At 76.5% G+C, this 17002-nt stretch overlaps 9 non-coding genes across 9 annotated transcripts; all 9 read right to left on the bottom strand.

Moving 5' to 3' along the window:
* Window positions 1-1579: 1579 nt before the first annotated feature.
* LOC140629271 (5S ribosomal RNA) lies at window positions 1580-1698 on the bottom strand. Its single transcript, XR_012027108.1, has one exon. It is a non-coding gene; the product is annotated as a 5S ribosomal RNA (ribosomal RNA).
* A 1653-nt stretch (window positions 1699-3351) lies between these two features.
* Window positions 3352-3470, bottom strand: LOC140629270 (5S ribosomal RNA). Its single transcript, XR_012027107.1, has one exon. It is a non-coding gene; the product is annotated as a 5S ribosomal RNA (ribosomal RNA).
* A 1650-nt stretch (window positions 3471-5120) lies between these two features.
* LOC140629269 (5S ribosomal RNA) lies at window positions 5121-5239 on the bottom strand. Its single transcript, XR_012027106.1, has one exon. It is a non-coding gene; the product is annotated as a 5S ribosomal RNA (ribosomal RNA).
* A 1649-nt stretch (window positions 5240-6888) lies between these two features.
* On the bottom strand, window positions 6889-7007 carry LOC140629268 (5S ribosomal RNA). The gene has a single exon (XR_012027105.1). It is a non-coding gene; the product is annotated as a 5S ribosomal RNA (ribosomal RNA).
* A 1649-nt stretch (window positions 7008-8656) lies between these two features.
* Window positions 8657-8775, bottom strand: LOC140629267 (5S ribosomal RNA). Its single transcript, XR_012027104.1, has one exon. It is a non-coding gene; the product is annotated as a 5S ribosomal RNA (ribosomal RNA).
* A 1653-nt stretch (window positions 8776-10428) lies between these two features.
* LOC140629265 (5S ribosomal RNA) lies at window positions 10429-10547 on the bottom strand. Its single transcript, XR_012027102.1, has one exon. It is a non-coding gene; the product is annotated as a 5S ribosomal RNA (ribosomal RNA).
* A 1650-nt stretch (window positions 10548-12197) lies between these two features.
* Window positions 12198-12316, bottom strand: LOC140629264 (5S ribosomal RNA). The gene has a single exon (XR_012027101.1). It is a non-coding gene; the product is annotated as a 5S ribosomal RNA (ribosomal RNA).
* Window positions 12317-13966: 1650 nt separating this feature from the next.
* Window positions 13967-14085, bottom strand: LOC140629263 (5S ribosomal RNA). Its single transcript, XR_012027100.1, has one exon. It is a non-coding gene; the product is annotated as a 5S ribosomal RNA (ribosomal RNA).
* Window positions 14086-15729: 1644 nt separating this feature from the next.
* LOC140629262 (5S ribosomal RNA) lies at window positions 15730-15848 on the bottom strand. The gene has a single exon (XR_012027099.1). It is a non-coding gene; the product is annotated as a 5S ribosomal RNA (ribosomal RNA).
* Window positions 15849-17002: the final 1154 nt, after the last annotated feature.

Genomic DNA, 17002 nt, shown 5'->3' with positions numbered 1-17002 from the left:
GCCCTCCTCCACCCGCCCTGTGCGGCCCGCCTGAACGCCTGCCTGCCTGCCTGCATGCTCGCCTGCCGGCCCGACTGATGGACTGACCGCCTCCCGCGCCGCGCCCGGGGTGGCGGAGGGCGCCTGCCCGGGCCGGGGGGTGGGGGCCAAGACGCGTCCCGCACCCCGGAGCCGAGTCTGTCGCGGGAGCCCGGGCGCGCTCCCGTCCCCGGCCTGTCGGGCTCGTCGCCGCCGCTCGGCTCCCCGGATGGCACGCCGCCCCACATCGGGCCGCTCGCTGGGGGCTGGGGGCTGCGGGGGGGTGGGGGGGTGTGCCGCGGGCCGGGGCCGGCGCCGGCCGGCCCCTGGCCTCTCCTGTCCTTCAGCCCGCCTGGCTCAAAGCCAAGCCGGGGCCGCCCGCGCCGCCGGACCCCATCGTCGCACAGGCAGGGACACAGACACAGGTGCCCACGACACACACACACACACACAGACAGACGGAAGGAGGACACAGGCACTCGGAGCTGGGCCACACGGCCTGTGGGGGCGAGGCAGCCACCCCGCCGGAGGGGCGCAGGCCCTGGAGCTGCGTCAGGAGCCCTGGCAGCCGCAGGCCCCGCAGCCACGGTGTCAGGGATGCCGTTCCGCTCCCATTCCTGCCCATCAGCCGAACCGCCGCGGGGCCGTGTGCCTGCGTGCGTGCGCGGCGCCCTGGCCCAGGCGCGGAGCGAGTGTCTGTGGTGTGTCTTGCTGTGTCCCGAGCGGCTCTTTGGGCCTGGGTGCCGGCCGCCCCCGCGTCGCCGTGGTCTTGGCTGTCGCGGGGTCACGGAGCGCGGAGCCCGGCGCCAACGGGGGGCCTGAGGCCCCCGGCGGTCGGGCCATCTGGTTGGTGTCCTGGGCACGCGGAGCGTGGACCCCGGGGCTGAGGGCCGAAGGGACGGTGGTCCGCGGGGGACGGAGGGCATGTCCTTCGGAGAGAAGGTGCAGGCGGGCCCGGGCCGAAGGTGGGGGGGGTGTTGCGGGTGGCTGGGTGGCTTGGTCGCTGGGGGCGGTGCCAGGGAATTGCTAGGGGCTGGGGGCGGGCCTGGGGGCGGGGCCTGGGGCGGGGCGAGGAGGGCCCGCAGGCAGGCCCGGCCCCCGGCCCCCGGCCCCCAACCACCCCCCCCTCGGCCCCACGGAGGGCCTCGCAGGCCTGCGAGGACGGGATCCAGCCCCCACCCGTCTCCCCCCAGCGACCGCACCGCCCCCCCGCGCCCCAGCCCCGAGGTTCCGGCTGTCGCCCCGTCCCCTCCCTGGGCCGCTTCGGGCCCCCTCGGCCCCCTCGGCCCCCTGGGACGCGCGGCCGGCTAGGATGCGGGTGGGCGTCGTTGAAGGGCTGGGAGGAAGAGGAGGTGTGTGGTGTATGTAGTGGCGTCCTGCCCGTGCAGCGGGCGCCCTCGGTGCCCCGCGGCGCCCTGCGGTGGTCCCGGCGGGGCGGGGGCCATGGCAGGGGTGGTCCGGAGGGCACCGCCGCCGCCGCCGCCGCCGCCGCCGCCGCCGCCGCGTTGGGCGAGGGGGGTGTTGGCGGCAAAGGGACGGACAGGAAGGCCGAAGAAAAAAAAGCCTACAGCACCCGGTATTCCCAGGCGGTCTCCCATCCAAGTACTAACCAGGCCCGACCCTGCTTAGCTTCCGAGATCAGACGAGATCGGGCGCGTTCAGGGTGGTATGGCCGTAGACGTCCGCGGCTGCCGCTGGGCGCCCCAAGAGCCTGCTCTGCGCCTCTCTCCAGGCCAGGCGCCCGCCGCTCCTCAGCCCTCCTCCGCCCGCCCTGTGCGGCCCGCCTGAACGCCTGCCTGCCTGCCTGCATGCTCGCCTGCCGGCCCGACTGATGGACTGACCGCCTCCCGCGCCGCGCCCGGGGTGGCGGAGGGCGCCTGCCCGGGCCGGGGGGTGGGGGCCAAGACGCGTCCCGCACCCCGGAGCCGAGTCTGTCGCGGGAGCCCGGGCGCGCTCCCGTCCCCGGCCTGTCGGGCTCGTCGCCGCCGCTCGGCTCCCCGGATGGCACGCCGCCCCACATCGGGCCGCTCGCTGGGGGCTGGGGGCTGCGGGGGGGTGGGGGGGTGTGCCGCGGGCCGGGGCCGGCGCCGGCCGGCCCCTGGCCTCTCCTGTCCTTCAGCCCGCCTGGCTCAAAGCCAAGCCGGGGCCGCCCGCGCCGCCGGACCCCATCGTCGCACAGGCAGGGACACAGACACGGGTGCCCACGACACACACACACACACACAGACAGACGGAAGGAGGACACAGGCACTCGGAGCTGGGCCACACGGCCTGTGGGGGCGAGGCAGCCACCCCGCCGGAGGGGCGCAGGCCCTGGAGCTGCGTCAGGAGCCCTGGCAGCCGCAGGCCCCGCAGCCACGGTGTCAGGGATGCCGTTCCGCTCCCATTCCTGCCCATCAGCCGAACCGCCGCGGGGCCGTGTGCCTGCGTGCGTGCGCGGCGCCCTGGCCCAGGCGCGGAGCGAGTGTCTGTGGTGTGTCTTGCTGTGTCCCGAGCGGCTCTTTGGGCCTGGGTGCCGGCCGCCCCCGCGTCGCCGTGGTCTTGGCTGTCGCGGGGTCACGGAGCGCGGAGCCCGGCGCCAACGGGGGGCCTGAGGCCCCCGGCGGTCGGGCCATCTGGTTGGTGTCCTGGGCACGCGGAGCGTGGACCCCGGGGCTGAGGGCCGAAGGGACGGTGGTCCGCGGGGGACGGAGGGCATGTCCTTCGGAGAGAAGGTGCAGGCGGGCCCGGGCCGAAGGTGGGGGGGGTGTTGCGGGTGGCTGGGTGGCTTGGTCGCTGGGGGCGGTGCCAGGGAATTGCTAGGGGCTGGGGGCGGGCCTGGGGGCGGGGCCTGGGGCGGGGCGAGGAGGGCCCGCAGGCAGGCCCGGCCCCCGGCCCCCGGCCCCCAACCACCCCCCCCTCGGCCCCACGGAGGGCCTCGCAGGCCTGCGAGGACGGGATCCAGCCCCCACCCGTCTCCCCCCAGCGACCGCACCGCCCCCCCGCGCCCCAGCCCCGAGGTTCCGGCTGTCGCCCCGTCCCCTCCCTGGGCCGCTTCGGGCCCCCTCGGCCCCCTCGGCCCCCTGGGACGCGCGGCCGGCTAGGATGCGGGTGGGCGTCGTTGAAGGGCTGGGAGGAAGAGGAGGTGTGTGGTGTATGTAGTGGCGTCCTGCCCGTGCAGCGGGCGCCCTCGGTGCCCCGCGGCGCCCTGCGGTGGTCCCGGCGGGGCGGGGGCCATGGCAGGGGTGGTCCGGAGGGCACCGCCGCCGCCGCCGCCGCCGCCGCCGCCGCCGCCGCGTTGGGCGAGGGGGGTGTTGGCGGCAAAGGGACGGACAAGAAGGCCGAAGAAAAAAAAGCCTACAGCACCCGGTATTCCCAGGCGGTCTCCCATCCAAGTACTAACCAGGCCCGACCCTGCTTAGCTTCCGAGATCAGACGAGATCGGGCGCGTTCAGGGTGGTATGGCCGTAGACGTCCGCGGCTGCCGCTGGGCGCCCCAAGAGCCTGCTCTGCGCCTCTCTCCAGGCCAGGCGCCCGCCGCTCCTCAGCCCTCCTCCGCCCGCCCTGTGCGGCCCGCCTGAACGCCTGCCTGCCTGCCTGCATGCTCGCCTGCCGGCCCGACTGATGGACTGACCGCCTCCCGCGCCGCGCCCGGGGTGGCGGAGGGCGCCTGCCCGGGCCGGGGGGTGGGGGCCAAGACGCGTCCCGCACCCCGGAGCCGAGTCTGTCGCGGGAGCCCGGGCGCGCTCCCGTCCCCGGCCTGTCGGGCTCGTCGCCGCCGCTCGGCTCCCCGGATGGCACGCCGCCCCACATCGGGCCGCTCGCTGGGGGCTGGGGGCTGCGGGGGGGTGGGGGGGTGTGCCGCGGGCCGGGGCCGGCGCCGGCCGGCCCCTGGCCTCTCCTGTCCTTCAGCCCGCCTGGCTCAAAGCCAAGCCGGGGCCGCCCGCGCCGCCGGACCCCATCGTCGCACAGGCAGGGACACAGACACGGGTGCCCACGACACACACACACACACACAGACAGACGGAAGGAGGACACAGGCACTCGGAGCTGGGCCACACGGCCTGTGGGGGCGAGGCAGCCACCCCGCCGGAGGGGCGCAGGCCCTGGAGCTGCGTCAGGAGCCCTGGCAGCCGCAGGCCCCGCAGCCACGGTGTCAGGGATGCCGTTCCGCTCCCATTCCTGCCCATCAGCCGAACCGCCGCGGGGCCGTGTGCCTGCGTGCGTGCGCGGCGCCCTGGCCCAGGCGCGGAGCGAGTGTCTGTGGTGTGTCTTGCTGTGTCCCGAGCGGCTCTTTGGGCCTGGGTGCCGGCCGCCCCCGCGTCGCCGTGGTCTTGGCTGTCGCGGGGTCACGGAGCGCGGAGCCCGGCGCCAACGGGGGGCCTGAGGCCCCCGGCGGTCGGGCCATCTGGTTGGTGTCCTGGGCACGCGGAGCGTGGACCCCGGGGCTGAGGGCCGAAGGGACGGTGGTCCGCGGGGGACGGAGGGCATGTCCTTCGGAGAGAAGGTGCAGGCGGGCCCGGGCCGAAGGTGGGGGGGGTGTTGCGGGTGGCTGGGTGGCTTGGTCGCTGGGGGCGGTGCCAGGGAATTGCTAGGGGCTGGGGGCGGGCCTGGGGGCGGGGCCTGGGGCGGGGCGAGGAGGGCCCGCAGGCAGGCCCGGCCCCCGGCCCCCGGCCCCCAACCACCCCCCCCTCGGCCCCACGGAGGGCCTCGCAGGCCTGCGAGGACGGGATCCAGCCCCCACCCGTCTCCCCCCAGCGACCGCACCGCCCCCCCGCGCCCCAGCCCCGAGGTTCCGGCTGTCGCCCCGTCCCCTCCCTGGGCCGCTTCGGGCCCCCTCGGCCCCCTCGGCCCCCTGGGACGCGCGGCCGGCTAGGATGCGGGTGGGCGTCGTTGAAGGGCTGGGAGGAAGAGGAGGTGTGTGGTGTATGTAGTGGCGTCCTGCCCGTGCAGCGGACGCCCTCGGTGCCCCGCGGCGCCCTGCGGTGGTCCCGGCGGGGCGGGGGCCATGGCAGGGGTGGTCCGGAGGGCACCGCCGCCGCCGCCGCCGCCGCCGCCGCCGCCGCGTTGGGCGAGGGGGGTGTTGGCGGCAAAGGGACGGACAGGAAGGCCGAAGAAAAAAAAGCCTACAGCACCCGGTATTCCCAGGCGGTCTCCCATCCAAGTACTAACCAGGCCCGACCCTGCTTAGCTTCCGAGATCAGACGAGATCGGGCGCGTTCAGGGTGGTATGGCCGTAGACGTCCGCGGCTGCCGCTGGGCGCCCCAAGAGCCTGCTCTGCGCCTCTCTCCAGGCCAGGCGCCCGCCGCTCCTCAGCCCTCCTCCGCCCGCCCTGTGCGGCCCGCCTGAACGCCTGCCTGCCTGCCTGCCTGCATGCTCGCCTGCCGGCCCGACTGATGGACTGACCGCCTCCCGCGCCGCGCCCGGGGTGGCGGAGGGCGCCTGCCCGGGCCGGGGGGTGGGGGCCAAGACGCGTCCCGCACCCCGGAGCCGAGTCTGTCGCGGGAGCCCGGGCGCGCTCCCGTCCCCGGCCTGTCGGGCTCGTCGCCGCCGCTCGGCTCCCCGGATGGCACGCCGCCCCACATCGGGCCGCTCGCTGGGGGCTGGGGGCTGCGGGGGGGTGGGGGGGTGTGCCGCGGGCCGGGGCCGGCGCCGGCCGGCCCCTGGCCTCTCCTGTCCTTCAGCCCGCCTGGCTCAAAGCCAAGCCGGGGCCGCCCGCGCCGCCGGACCCCATCGTCGCACAGGCAGGGACACAGACACGGGTGCCCACGACACACACACACACAGACAGACGGAAGGAGGACACAGGCACTCGGAGCTGGGCCACACGGCCTGTGGGGGCGAGGCAGCCACCCCGCCGGAGGGGCGCAGGCCCTGGAGCTGCGTCAGGAGCCCTGGCAGCCGCAGGCCCCGCAGCCACGGTGTCAGGGATGCCGTTCCGCTCCCATTCCTGCCCATCAGCCGAACCGCCGCGGGGCCGTGTGCCTGCGTGCGTGCGCGGCGCCCTGGCCCAGGCGCGGAGCGAGTGTCTGTGGTGTGTCTTGCTGTGTCCCGAGCGGCTCTTTGGGCCTGGGTGCCGGCCGCCCCCGCGTCGCCGTGGTCTTGGCTGTCGCGGGGTCACGGAGCGCGGAGCCCGGCGCCAACGGGGGGCCTGAGGCCCCCGGCGGTCGGGCCATCTGGTTGGTGTCCTGGGCACGCGGAGCGTGGACCCCGGGGCTGAGGGCCGAAGGGACGGTGGTCCGCGGGGGACGGAGGGCATGTCCTTCGGAGAGAAGGTGCAGGCGGGCCCGGGCCGAAGGTGGGGGGGGTGTTGCGGGTGGCTGGGTGGCTTGGTCGCTGGGGGCGGTGCCAGGGAATTGCTAGGGGCTGGGGGCGGGCCTGGGGGCGGGGCCTGGGGCGGGGCGAGGAGGGCCCGCAGGCAGGCCCGGCCCCAGGCCCCCGGCCCCCGACCACCCCCCCCTCGGCCCCACGGAGGGCCTCGCAGGCCTGCGAGGACGGGATCCAGCCCCCACCCGTCTCCCCCCAGCGACCGCACCGCCCCCCCGCGCCCCAGCCCCGAGGTTCCGGCTGTCGCCCCGTCCCCTCCCTGGGCCGCTTCGGGCCCCCTCGGCCCCCTCGGCCCCCTGGGACGCGCGGCCGGCTAGGATGCGGGTGGGCGTCGTTGAAGGGCTGGGAGGAAGAGGAGGTGTGTGGTGTATGTAGTGGCGTCCTGCCCGTGCAGCGGGCGCCCTCGGTGCCCCGCGGCGCCCTGCGGTGGTCCCGGCGGGGCGGGGGCCATGGCAGGGGTGGTCGGAGGGCACCGCCGCCGCCGCCGCCGCCGCCGCCGCCGCTGCGTTGGGCGAGGGGGGTGTTGGCGGCAAAGGGACGGACAGGAAGGCCGAAGAAAAAAAAGCCTACAGCACCCGGTATTCCCAGGCGGTCTCCCATCCAAGTACTAACCAGGCCCGACCCTGCTTAGCTTCCGAGATCAGACGAGATCGGGCGCGTTCAGGGTGGTATGGCCGTAGACGTCCGCGGCTGCCGCTGGGCGCCCCAAGAGCCTGCTCTGCGCCTCTCTCCAGGCCAGGCGCCCGCCGCTCCTCAGCCCTCCTCCGCCCGCCCTGTGCGGCCCGCCTGAACGCCTGCCTGCCTGCCTGCATGCTCGCCTGCCGGCCCGACTGATGGACTGACCGCCTCCCGCGCCGCGCCCGGGGTGGCGGAGGGCGCCTGCCCGGGCCGGGGGGTGGGGGCCAAGACGCGTCCCGCACCCCGGAGCCGAGTCTGTCGCGGGAGCCCGGGCGCGCTCCCGTCCCCGGCCTGTCGGGCTCGTCGCCGCCGCTCGGCTCCCCGGATGGCACGCCGCCCCACATCGGGCCGCTCGCTGGGGGCTGGGGGCTGCGGGGGGGTGGGGGGGTGTGCCGCGGGCCGGGGCCGGCGCCGGCCGGCCCCTGGCCTCTCCTGTCCTTCAGCCCGCCTGGCTCAAAGCCAAGCCGGGGCCGCCCGCGCCGCCGGACCCCATCGTCGCACAGGCAGGGACACAGACACAGGTGCCCACGACACACACACACACAGACAGACGGAAGGAGGACACAGGCACTCGGAGCTGGGCCACACGGCCTGTGGGGGCGAGGCAGCCACCCCGCCGGAGGGGCGCAGGCCCTGGAGCTGCGTCAGGAGCCCTGGCAGCCGCAGGCCCCGCAGCCACGGTGTCAGGGATGCCGTTCCGCTCCCATTCCTGCCCATCAGCCGAACCGCCGCGGGGCCGTGTGCCTGCGTGCGTGCGCGGCGCCCTGGCCCAGGCGCGGAGCGAGTGTCTGTGGTGTGTCTTGCTGTGTCCCGAGCGGCTCTTTGGGCCTGGGTGCCGGCCGCCCCCGCGTCGCCGTGGTCTTGGCTGTCGCGGGGTCACGGAGCGCGGAGCCCGGCGCCAACGGGGGGCCTGAGGCCCCCGGCGGTCGGGCCATCTGGTTGGTGTCCTGGGCACGCGGAGCGTGGACCCCGGGGCTGAGGGCCGAAGGGACGGTGGTCCGCGGGGGACGGAGGGCATGTCCTTCGGAGAGAAGGTGCAGGCGGGCCCGGGCCGAAGGTGGGGGGGGTGTTGCGGGTGGCTGGGTGGCTTGGTCGCTGGGGGCGGTGCCAGGGAATTGCTAGGGGCTGGGGGCGGGCCTGGGGGCGGGGCCTGGGGCGGGGCGAGGAGGGCCCGCAGGCAGGCCCGGCCCCCGGCCCCCGGCCCCCAACCACCCCCCCCTCGGCCCCACGGAGGGCCTCGCAGGCCTGCGAGGACGGGATCCAGCCCCCACCCGTCTCCCCCCAGCGACCGCACCGCCCCCCCGCGCCCCAGCCCCGAGGTTCCGGCTGTCGCCCCGTCCCCTCCCTGGGCCGCTTCGGGCCCCCTCGGCCCCCTCGGCCCCCTGGGACGCGCGGCCGGCTAGGATGCGGGTGGGCGTCGTTGAAGGGCTGGGAGGAAGAGGAGGTGTGTGGTGTATGTAGTGGCGTCCTGCCCGTGCAGCGGGCGCCCTCGGTGCCCCGCGGCGCCCTGCGGTGGTCCCGGCGGGGCGGGGGCCATGGCAGGGGTGGTCCGGAGGGCACCGCCGCCGCCGCCGCCGCCGCCGCCGCCGCCGCCGCGTTGGGCGAGGGGGGTGTTGGCGGCAAAGGGACGGACAGGAAGGCCGAAGAAAAAAAAGCCTACAGCACCCGGTATTCCCAGGCGGTCTCCCATCCAAGTACTAACCAGGCCCGACCCTGCTTAGCTTCCGAGATCAGACGAGATCGGGCGCGTTCAGGGTGGTATGGCCGTAGACGTCCGCGGCTGCCGCTGGGCGCCCCAAGAGCCTGCTCTGCGCCTCTCTCCAGGCCAGGCGCCCGCCGCTCCTCAGCCCTCCTCCGCCCGCCCTGTGCGGCCCGCCTGAACGCCTGCCTGCCTGCCTGCATGCTCGCCTGCCGGCCCGACTGATGGACTGACCGCCTCCCGCGCCGCGCCCGGGGTGGCGGAGGGCGCCTGCCCGGGCCGGGGGGTGGGGGCCAAGACGCGTCCCGCACCCCGGAGCCGAGTCTGTCGCGGGAGCCCGGGCGCGCTCCCGTCCCCGGCCTGTCGGGCTCGTCGCCGCCGCTCGGCTCCCCGGATGGCACGCCGCCCCACATCGGGCCGCTCGCTGGGGGCTGGGGGCTGCGGGGGGGTGGGGGGGTGTGCCGCGGGCCGGGGCCGGCGCCGGCCGGCCCCTGGCCTCTCCTGTCCTTCAGCCCGCCTGGCTCAAAGCCAAGCCGGGGCCGCCCGCGCCGCCGGACCCCATCGTCGCACAGGCAGGGACACAGACACAGGTGCCCACGACACACACACACACACACAGACAGACGGAAGGAGGACACAGGCACTCGGAGCTGGGCCACACGGCCTGTGGGGGCGAGGCAGCCACCCCGCCGGAGGGGCGCAGGCCCTGGAGCTGCGTCAGGAGCCCTGGCAGCCGCAGGCCCCGCAGCCACGGTGTCAGGGATGCCGTTCCGCTCCCATTCCTGCCCATCAGCCGAACCGCCGCGGGGCCGTGTGCCTGCGTGCGTGCGCGGCGCCCTGGCCCAGGCGCGGAGCGAGTGTCTGTGGTGTGTCTTGCTGTGTCCCGAGCGGCTCTTTGGGCCTGGGTGCCGGCCGCCCCCGCGTCGCCGTGGTCTTGGCTGTCGCGGGGTCACGGAGCGCGGAGCCCGGCGCCAACGGGGGGCCTGAGGCCCCCGGCGGTCGGGCCATCTGGTTGGTGTCCTGGGCACGCGGAGCGTGGACCCCGGGGCTGAGGGCCGAAGGGACGGTGGTCCGCGGGGGACGGAGGGCATGTCCTTCGGAGAGAAGGTGCAGGCGGGCCCGGGCCGAAGGTGGGGGGGGTGTTGCGGGTGGCTGGGTGGCTTGGTCGCTGGGGGCGGTGCCAGGGAATTGCTAGGGGCTGGGGGCGGGCCTGGGGGCGGGGCCTGGGGCGGGGCGAGGAGGGCCCGCAGGCAGGCCCGGCCCCCGGCCCCCGGCCCCCAACCACCCCCCCCTCGGCCCCACGGAGGGCCTCGCAGGCCTGCGAGGACGGGATCCAGCCCCCACCCGTCTCCCCCCAGCGACCGCACCGCCCCCCCGCGCCCCAGCCCCGAGGTTCCGGCTGTCGCCCCGTCCCCTCCCTGGGCCGCTTCGGGCCCCCTCGGCCCCCTCGGCCCCCTGGGACGCGCGGCCGGCTAGGATGCGGGTGGGCGTCGTTGAAGGGCTGGGAGGAAGAGGAGGTGTGTGGTGTATGTAGTGGCGTCCTGCCCGTGCAGCGGGCGCCCTCGGTGCCCCGCGGCGCCCTGCGGTGGTCCCGGCGGGGCGGGGGCCATGGCAGGGGTGGTCCGGAGGGCACCGCCGCCGCCGCCGCCGCCGCCGCCGCCGCCGCCGCGTTGGGCGAGGGGGGTGTTGGCGGCAAAGGGACGGACAGGAAGGCCGAAGAAAAAAAAGCCTACAGCACCCGGTATTCCCAGGCGGTCTCCCATCCAAGTACTAACCAGGCCCGACCCTGCTTAGCTTCCGAGATCAGACGAGATCGGGCGCGTTCAGGGTGGTATGGCCGTAGACGTCCGCGGCTGCCGCTGGGCGCCCCAAGAGCCTGCTCTGCGCCTCTCTCCAGGCCAGGCGCCCGCCGCTCCTCAGCCCTCCTCCGCCCGCCCTGTGCGGCCCGCCTGAACGCCTGCCTGCCTGCCTGCATGCTCGCCTGCCGGCCCGACTGATGGACTGACCGCCTCCCGCGCCGCGCCCGGGGTGGCGGAGGGCGCCTGCCCGGGCCGGGGGGTGGGGGCCAAGACGCGTCCCGCACCCCGGAGCCGAGTCTGTCGCGGGAGCCCGGGCGCGCTCCCGTCCCCGGCCTGTCGGGCTCGTCGCCGCCGCTCGGCTCCCCGGATGGCACGCCGCCCCACATCGGGCCGCTCGCTGGGGGCTGGGGGCTGCGGGGGGGTGGGGGGGTGTGCCGCGGGCCGGGGCCGGCGCCGGCCGGCCCCTGGCCTCTCCTGTCCTTCAGCCCGCCTGGCTCAAAGCCAAGCCGGGGCCGCCCGCGCCGCCGGACCCCATCGTCGCACAGGCAGGGACACAGACACAGGTGCCCACGACACACACACACACACACAGACAGACGGAAGGAGGACACAGGCACTCGGAGCTGGGCCACACGGCCTGTGGGGGCGAGGCAGCCACCCCGCCGGAGGGGCGCAGGCCCTGGAGCTGCGTCAGGAGCCCTGGCAGCCGCAGGCCCCGCAGCCACGGTGTCAGGGATGCCGTTCCGCTCCCATTCCTGCCCATCAGCCGAACCGCCGCGGGGCCGTGTGCCTGCGTGCGTGCGCGGCGCCCTGGCCCAGGCGCGGAGCGAGTGTCTGTGGTGTGTCTTGCTGTGTCCCGAGCGGCTCTTTGGGCCTGGGTGCCGGCCGCCCCCGCGTCGCCGTGGTCTTGGCTGTCGCGGGGTCACGGAGCGCGGAGCCCGGCGCCAACGGGGGGCCTGAGGCCCCCGGCGGTCGGGCCATCTGGTTGGTGTCCTGGGCACGCGGAGCGTGGACCCCGGGGCTGAGGGCCGAAGGGACGGTGGTCCGCGGGGGACGGAGGGCATGTCCTTCGGAGAGAAGGTGCAGGCGGGCCCGGGCCGAAGGTGGGGGGGGTGTTGCGGGTGGCTGGGTGGCTTGGTCGCTGGGGGCGGTGCCAGGGAATTGCTAGGGGCTGGGGGCGGGCCTGGGGGCGGGGCCTGGGGCGGGGCGAGGAGGGCCCGCAGGCAGGCCCGGCCCCCGGCCCCCGGCCCCCAACCACCCCCCCCTCGGCCCCACGGAGGGCCTCGCAGGCCTGCGAGGACGGGATCCAGCCCCCACCCGTCTCCCCCCAGCGACCGCACCGCCCCCCCGCGCCCCAGCCCCGAGGTTCCGGCTGTCGCCCCGTCCCCTCCCTGGGCCGCTTCGGGCCCCCTCGGCCCCCTCGGCCCCCTGGGACGCGCGGCCGGCTAGGATGCGGGTGGGCGTCGTTGAAGGGCTGGGAGGAAGAGGAGGTGTGTGGTGTATGTAGTGGCGTCCTGCCCGTGCAGCGGACGCCCTCGGTGCCCCGCGGCGCCCTGCGGTGGTCCCGGCGGGGCGGGGGCCATGGCAGGGGTGGTCCGGAGGGCACCGCCGCCGCCGCCGCCGCCGCCGCCGCCGCCGCGTTGGGCGAGGGGGGTGTTGGCGGCAAAGGGACGGACAGGAAGGCCGAAGAAAAAAAAGCCTACAGCACCCGGTATTCCCAGGCGGTCTCCCATCCAAGTACTAACCAGGCCCGACCCTGCTTAGCTTCCGAGATCAGACGAGATCGGGCGCGTTCAGGGTGGTATGGCCGTAGACGTCCGCGGCTGCCGCTGGGCGCCCCAAGAGCCTGCTCTGCGCCTCTCTCCAGGCCAGGCGCCCGCCGCTCCTCAGCCCTCCTCCGCCCGCCCTGTGCGGCCCGCCTGAACGCCTGCCTGCCTGCCTGCCTGCATGCTCGCCTGCCGGCCCGACTGATGGACTGACCGCCTCCCGCGCCGCGCCCGGGGTGGCGGAGGGCGCCTGCCCGGGCCGGGGGGTGGGGGCCAAGACGCGTCCCGCACCCCGGAGCCGAGTCTGTCGCGGGAGCCCGGGCGCGCTCCCGTCCCCGGCCTGTCGGGCTCGTCGCCGCCGCTCGGCTCCCCGGATGGCACGCCGCCCCACATCGGGCCGCTCGCTGGGGGCTGGGGGCTGCGGGGGGGTGGGGGGGTGTGCCGCGGGCCGGGGCCGGCGCCGGCCGGCCCCTGGCCTCTCCTGTCCTTCAGCCCGCCTGGCTCAAAGCCAAGCCGGGGCCGCCCGCGCCGCCGGACCCCATCGTCGCACAGGCAGGGACACAGACACGGGTGCCCACGACACACACACACACAGACAGACGGAAGGAGGACACAGGCACTCGGAGCTGGGCCACACGGCCTGTGGGGGCGAGGCAGCCACCCCGCCGGAGGGGCGCAGGCCCTGGAGCTGCGTCAGGAGCCCTGGCAGCCGCAGGCCCCGCAGCCACGGTGTCAGGGATGCCGTTCCGCTCCCATTCCTGCCCATCAGCCGAACCGCCGCGGGGCCGTGTGCCTGCGTGCGTGCGCGGCGCCCTGGCCCAGGCGCGGAGCGAGTGTCTGTGGTGTGTCTTGCTGTGTCCCGAGCGGCTCTTTGGGCCTGGGTGCCGGCCGCCCCCGCGTCGCCGTGGTCTTGGCTGTCGCGGGGTCACGGAGCGCGGAGCCCGGCGCCAACGGGGGGCCTGAGGCCCCCGGCGGTCGGGCCATCTGGTTGGTGTCCTGGGCACGCGGAGCGTGGACCCCGGGGCTGAGGGCCGAAGGGACGGTGGTCCGCGGGGGACGGAGGGCATGTCCTTCGGAGAGAAGGTGCAGGCGGGCCCGGGCCGAAGGTGGGGGGGGTGTTGCGGGTGGCTGGGTGGCTTGGTCGCTGGGGGCGGTGCCAGGGAATTGCTAGGGGCTGGGGGCGGGCCTGGGGGCGGGGCCTGGGGCGGGGCGAGGAGGGCCCGCAGGCAGGCCCGGCCCCAGGCCCCCGGCCCCCGACCACCCCCCCCTCGGCCCCACGGAGGGCCTCGCAGGCCTGCGAGGACGGGATCCAGCCCCCACCCGTCTCCCCCCAGCGACCGCACCGCCCCCCCGCGCCCCAGCCCCGAGGTTCCGGCTGTCGCCCCGTCCCCTCCCTGGGCCGCTTCGGGCCCCCTCGGCCCCCTCGGCCCCCTGGGACGCGCGGCCGGCTAGGATGCGGGTGGGCGTCGTTGAAGGGCTGGGAGGAAGAGGAGGTGTGTGGTGTATGTAGTGGCGTCCTGCCCGTGCAGCGGACGCCCTCGGTGCCCCGCGGCGCCCTGCGGTGGTCCCGGCGGGGCGGGGGCCATGGCAGGGGTGGTCCGGAGGGCACCGCCGCCGCCGCCGCCGCCGCCGCCGCCGCCGCGTTGGGCGAGGGGGGTGTTGGCGGCAAAGGGACGGACAGGAAGGCCGAAGAAAAAAAAGCCTACAGCACCCGGTATTCCCAGGCGGTCTCCCATCCAAGTACTAACCAGGCCCGACCCTGCTTAGCTTCCGAGATCAGACGAGATCGGGCGCGTTCAGGGTGGTATGGCCGTAGACGTCCGCGGCTGCCGCTGGGCGCCCCAAGAGCCTGCTCTGCGCCTCTCTCCAGGCCAGGCGCCCGCCGCTCCTCAGCCCTCCTCCGCCCGCCCTGTGCGGCCCGCCTGAACGCCTGCCTGCCTGCCTGCCTGCATGCTCGCCTGCCGGCCCGACTGATGGACTGACCGCCTCCCGCGCCGCGCCCGGGGTGGCGGAGGGCGCCTGCCCGGGCCGGGGGGTGGGGGCCAAGACGCGTCCCGCACCCCGGAGCCGAGTCTGTCGCGGGAGCCCGGGCGCGCTCCCGTCCCCGGCCTGTCGGGCTCGTCGCCGCCGCTCGGCTCCCCGGATGGCACGCCGCCCCACATCGGGCCGCTCGCTGGGGGCTGGGGGCTGCGGGGGGGTGGGGGGGTGTGCCGCGGGCCGGGGCCGGCGCCGGCCGGCCCCTGGCCTCTCCTGTCCTTCAGCCCGCCTGGCTCAAAGCCAAGCCGGGGCCGCCCGCGCCGCCGGACCCCATCGTCGCACAGGCAGGGACACAGACACGGGTGCCCACGACACACACACACACAGACAGACGGAAGGAGGACACAGGCACTCGGAGCTGGGCCACACGGCCTGTGGGGGCGAGGCAGCCACCCCGCCGGAGGGGCGCAGGCCCTGGAGCTGCGTCAGGAGCCCTGGCAGCCGCAGGCCCCGCAGCCACGGTGTCAGGGATGCCGTTCCGCTCCCATTCCTGCCCATCAGCCGAACCGCCGCGGGGCCGTGTGCCTGCGTGCGTGCGCGGCGCCCTGGCCCAGGCGCGGAGCGAGTGTCTGTGGTGTGTCTTGCTGTGTCCCGAGCGGCTCTTTGGGCCTGGGTGCCGGCCGCCCCCGCGTCGCCGTGGTCTTGGCTGTCGCGGGGTCACGGAGCGCGGAGCCCGGCGCCAACGGGGGGCCTGAGGCCCCCGGCGGTCGGGCCATCTGGTTGGTGTCCTGGGCACGCGGAGCGTGGACCCCGGGGCTGAGGGCCGAAGGGACGGTGGTCCGCGGGGGACGGAGGGCATGTCCTTCGGAGAGAAGGTGCAGGCGGGCCCGGGCCGAAGGTGGGGGGGGTGTTGCGGGTGGCTGGGTGGCTTGGTCGCTGGGGGCGGTGCCAGGGAATTGCTAGGGGCTGGGGGCGGGCCTGGGGGCGGGGCCTGGGGCGGGGCCTGGGGCGGGGCGAGGAGGGCCCGCAGGCAGGCCCGGCCCCCGGCCCCCGGCCCCCAACCACCCCCCCCTTGGCCCCACGGAGGGCCTCGCAGGCCTGCGAGGACGGGATCCAGCCCCCACCCGTCTCCCCCCAGCGACCGCACCGCCCCCCCGCGCCCCAGCCCCGAGGTTCCGGCTGTCGCCCCGTCCCCTCCCTGGGCCGCTTCGGGCCCCCTCGGCCCCCTCGGCCCCCTGGGACGCGCGGCCGGCTAGGATGCGGGTGGGCGTCGTTGAAGGGCTGGGAGGAAGAGGAGGTGTGTGGTGTATGTAGTGGCGTCCTGCCCGTGCAGCGGGCGCCCTCGGTGCCCCGCGGCGCCCTGCGGTGGTCCCGGCGGGGCGGGGGCCATGGCAGGGGTGGTCCGGAGGGCACCGCCGCCGCCGCCGCGTTGGGCGAGGGGGGTGTTGGCGGCAAAGGGACGGACAGGAAGGCCGAAGAAAAAAAAGCCTACAGCACCCGGTATTCCCAGGCGGTCTCCCATCCAAGTACTAACCAGGCCCGACCCTGCTTAGCTTCCGAGATCAGACGAGATCGGGCGCGTTCAGGGTGGTATGGCCGTAGACGTCCGCGGCTGCCGCTGGGCGCCCCAAGAGCCTGCTCTGCGCCTCTCTCCAGGCCAGGCGCCCGCCGCTCCTCAGCCCTCCTCCGCCCGCCCTGTGCGGCCCGCCTGAACGCCTGCCTGCCTGCCTGCATGCTCGCCTGCCGGCCCGACTGATGGACTGACCGCCTCCCGCGCCGCGCCCGGGGTGGCGGAGGGCGCCTGCCCGGGCCGGGGGGTGGGGGCCAAGACGCGTCCCGCACCCCGGAGCCGAGTCTGTCGCGGGAGCCCGGGCGCGCTCCCGTCCCCGGCCTGTCGGGCTCGTCGCCGCCGCTCGGCTCCCCGGATGGCACGCCGCCCCACATCGGGCCGCTCGCTGGGGGCTGGGGGCTGCGGGGGGGTGGGGGGGTGTGCCGCGGGCCGGGGCCGGCGCCGGCCGGCCCCTGGCCTCTCCTGTCCTTCAGCCCGCCTGGCTCAAAGCCAAGCCGGGGCCGCCCGCGCCGCCGGACCCCATCGTCGCACAGGCAGGGACACAGACACAGGTGCCCACGACACACACACACACAGACAGACGGAAGGAGGACACAGGCACTCGGAGCTGGGCCACACGGCCTGTGGGGGCGAGGCAGCCACCCCGCCGGAGGGGCGCAGGCCCTGGAGCTGCGTCAGGAGCCCTGGCAGCCGCAGGCCCCGCAGCCACGGTGTCAGGGATGCCGTTCCGCTCCCATTCCTGCCCATCAGCCGAACCGCCGCGGGGCCGTGTGCCTGCGTGCGTGCGCGGCGCCCTGGCCCAGGCGCGGAGCGAGTGTCTGTGGTGTGTCTTGCTGTGTCCCGAGCGGCTCTTTGGGCCTGGGTGCCGGCCGCCCCCGCGTCGCCGTGGTCTTGGCTGTCGCGGGGTCACGGAGCGCGGAGCCCGGCGCCAACGGGGGGCCTGAGGCCCCCGGCGGTCGGGCCATCTGGTTGGTGTCCTGGGCACGCGGAGCGTGGACCCCGGGGCTGAGGGCCGAAGGGACGGTGGTCCGCGGGGGACGGAGGGCATGTCCTTCGGAGAGAAGGTGCAGGCGGGCCCGGGCCGAAGGTGGGGGGGGTGTTGCGGGTGGCTGGGTGGCTTGGTCGCTGGGGGCGGTGCCAGGGAATTGCTAGGGGCTGGGGGCGGGCCTGGGGGCGGGGCCTGGGGCG

This window comes from Canis lupus, assembly GCF_048164855.1.
Source record: "Canis lupus baileyi chromosome 4 unlocalized genomic scaffold, mCanLup2.hap1 SUPER_4_unloc_1, whole genome shotgun sequence".
Classification (NCBI taxonomy): Eukaryota; Metazoa; Chordata; class Mammalia; order Carnivora; family Canidae; genus Canis; species Canis lupus.
Note: the sequence above shows the minus strand (reverse complement) of the source record. Positions and strands in the feature narration are given on the sequence as shown.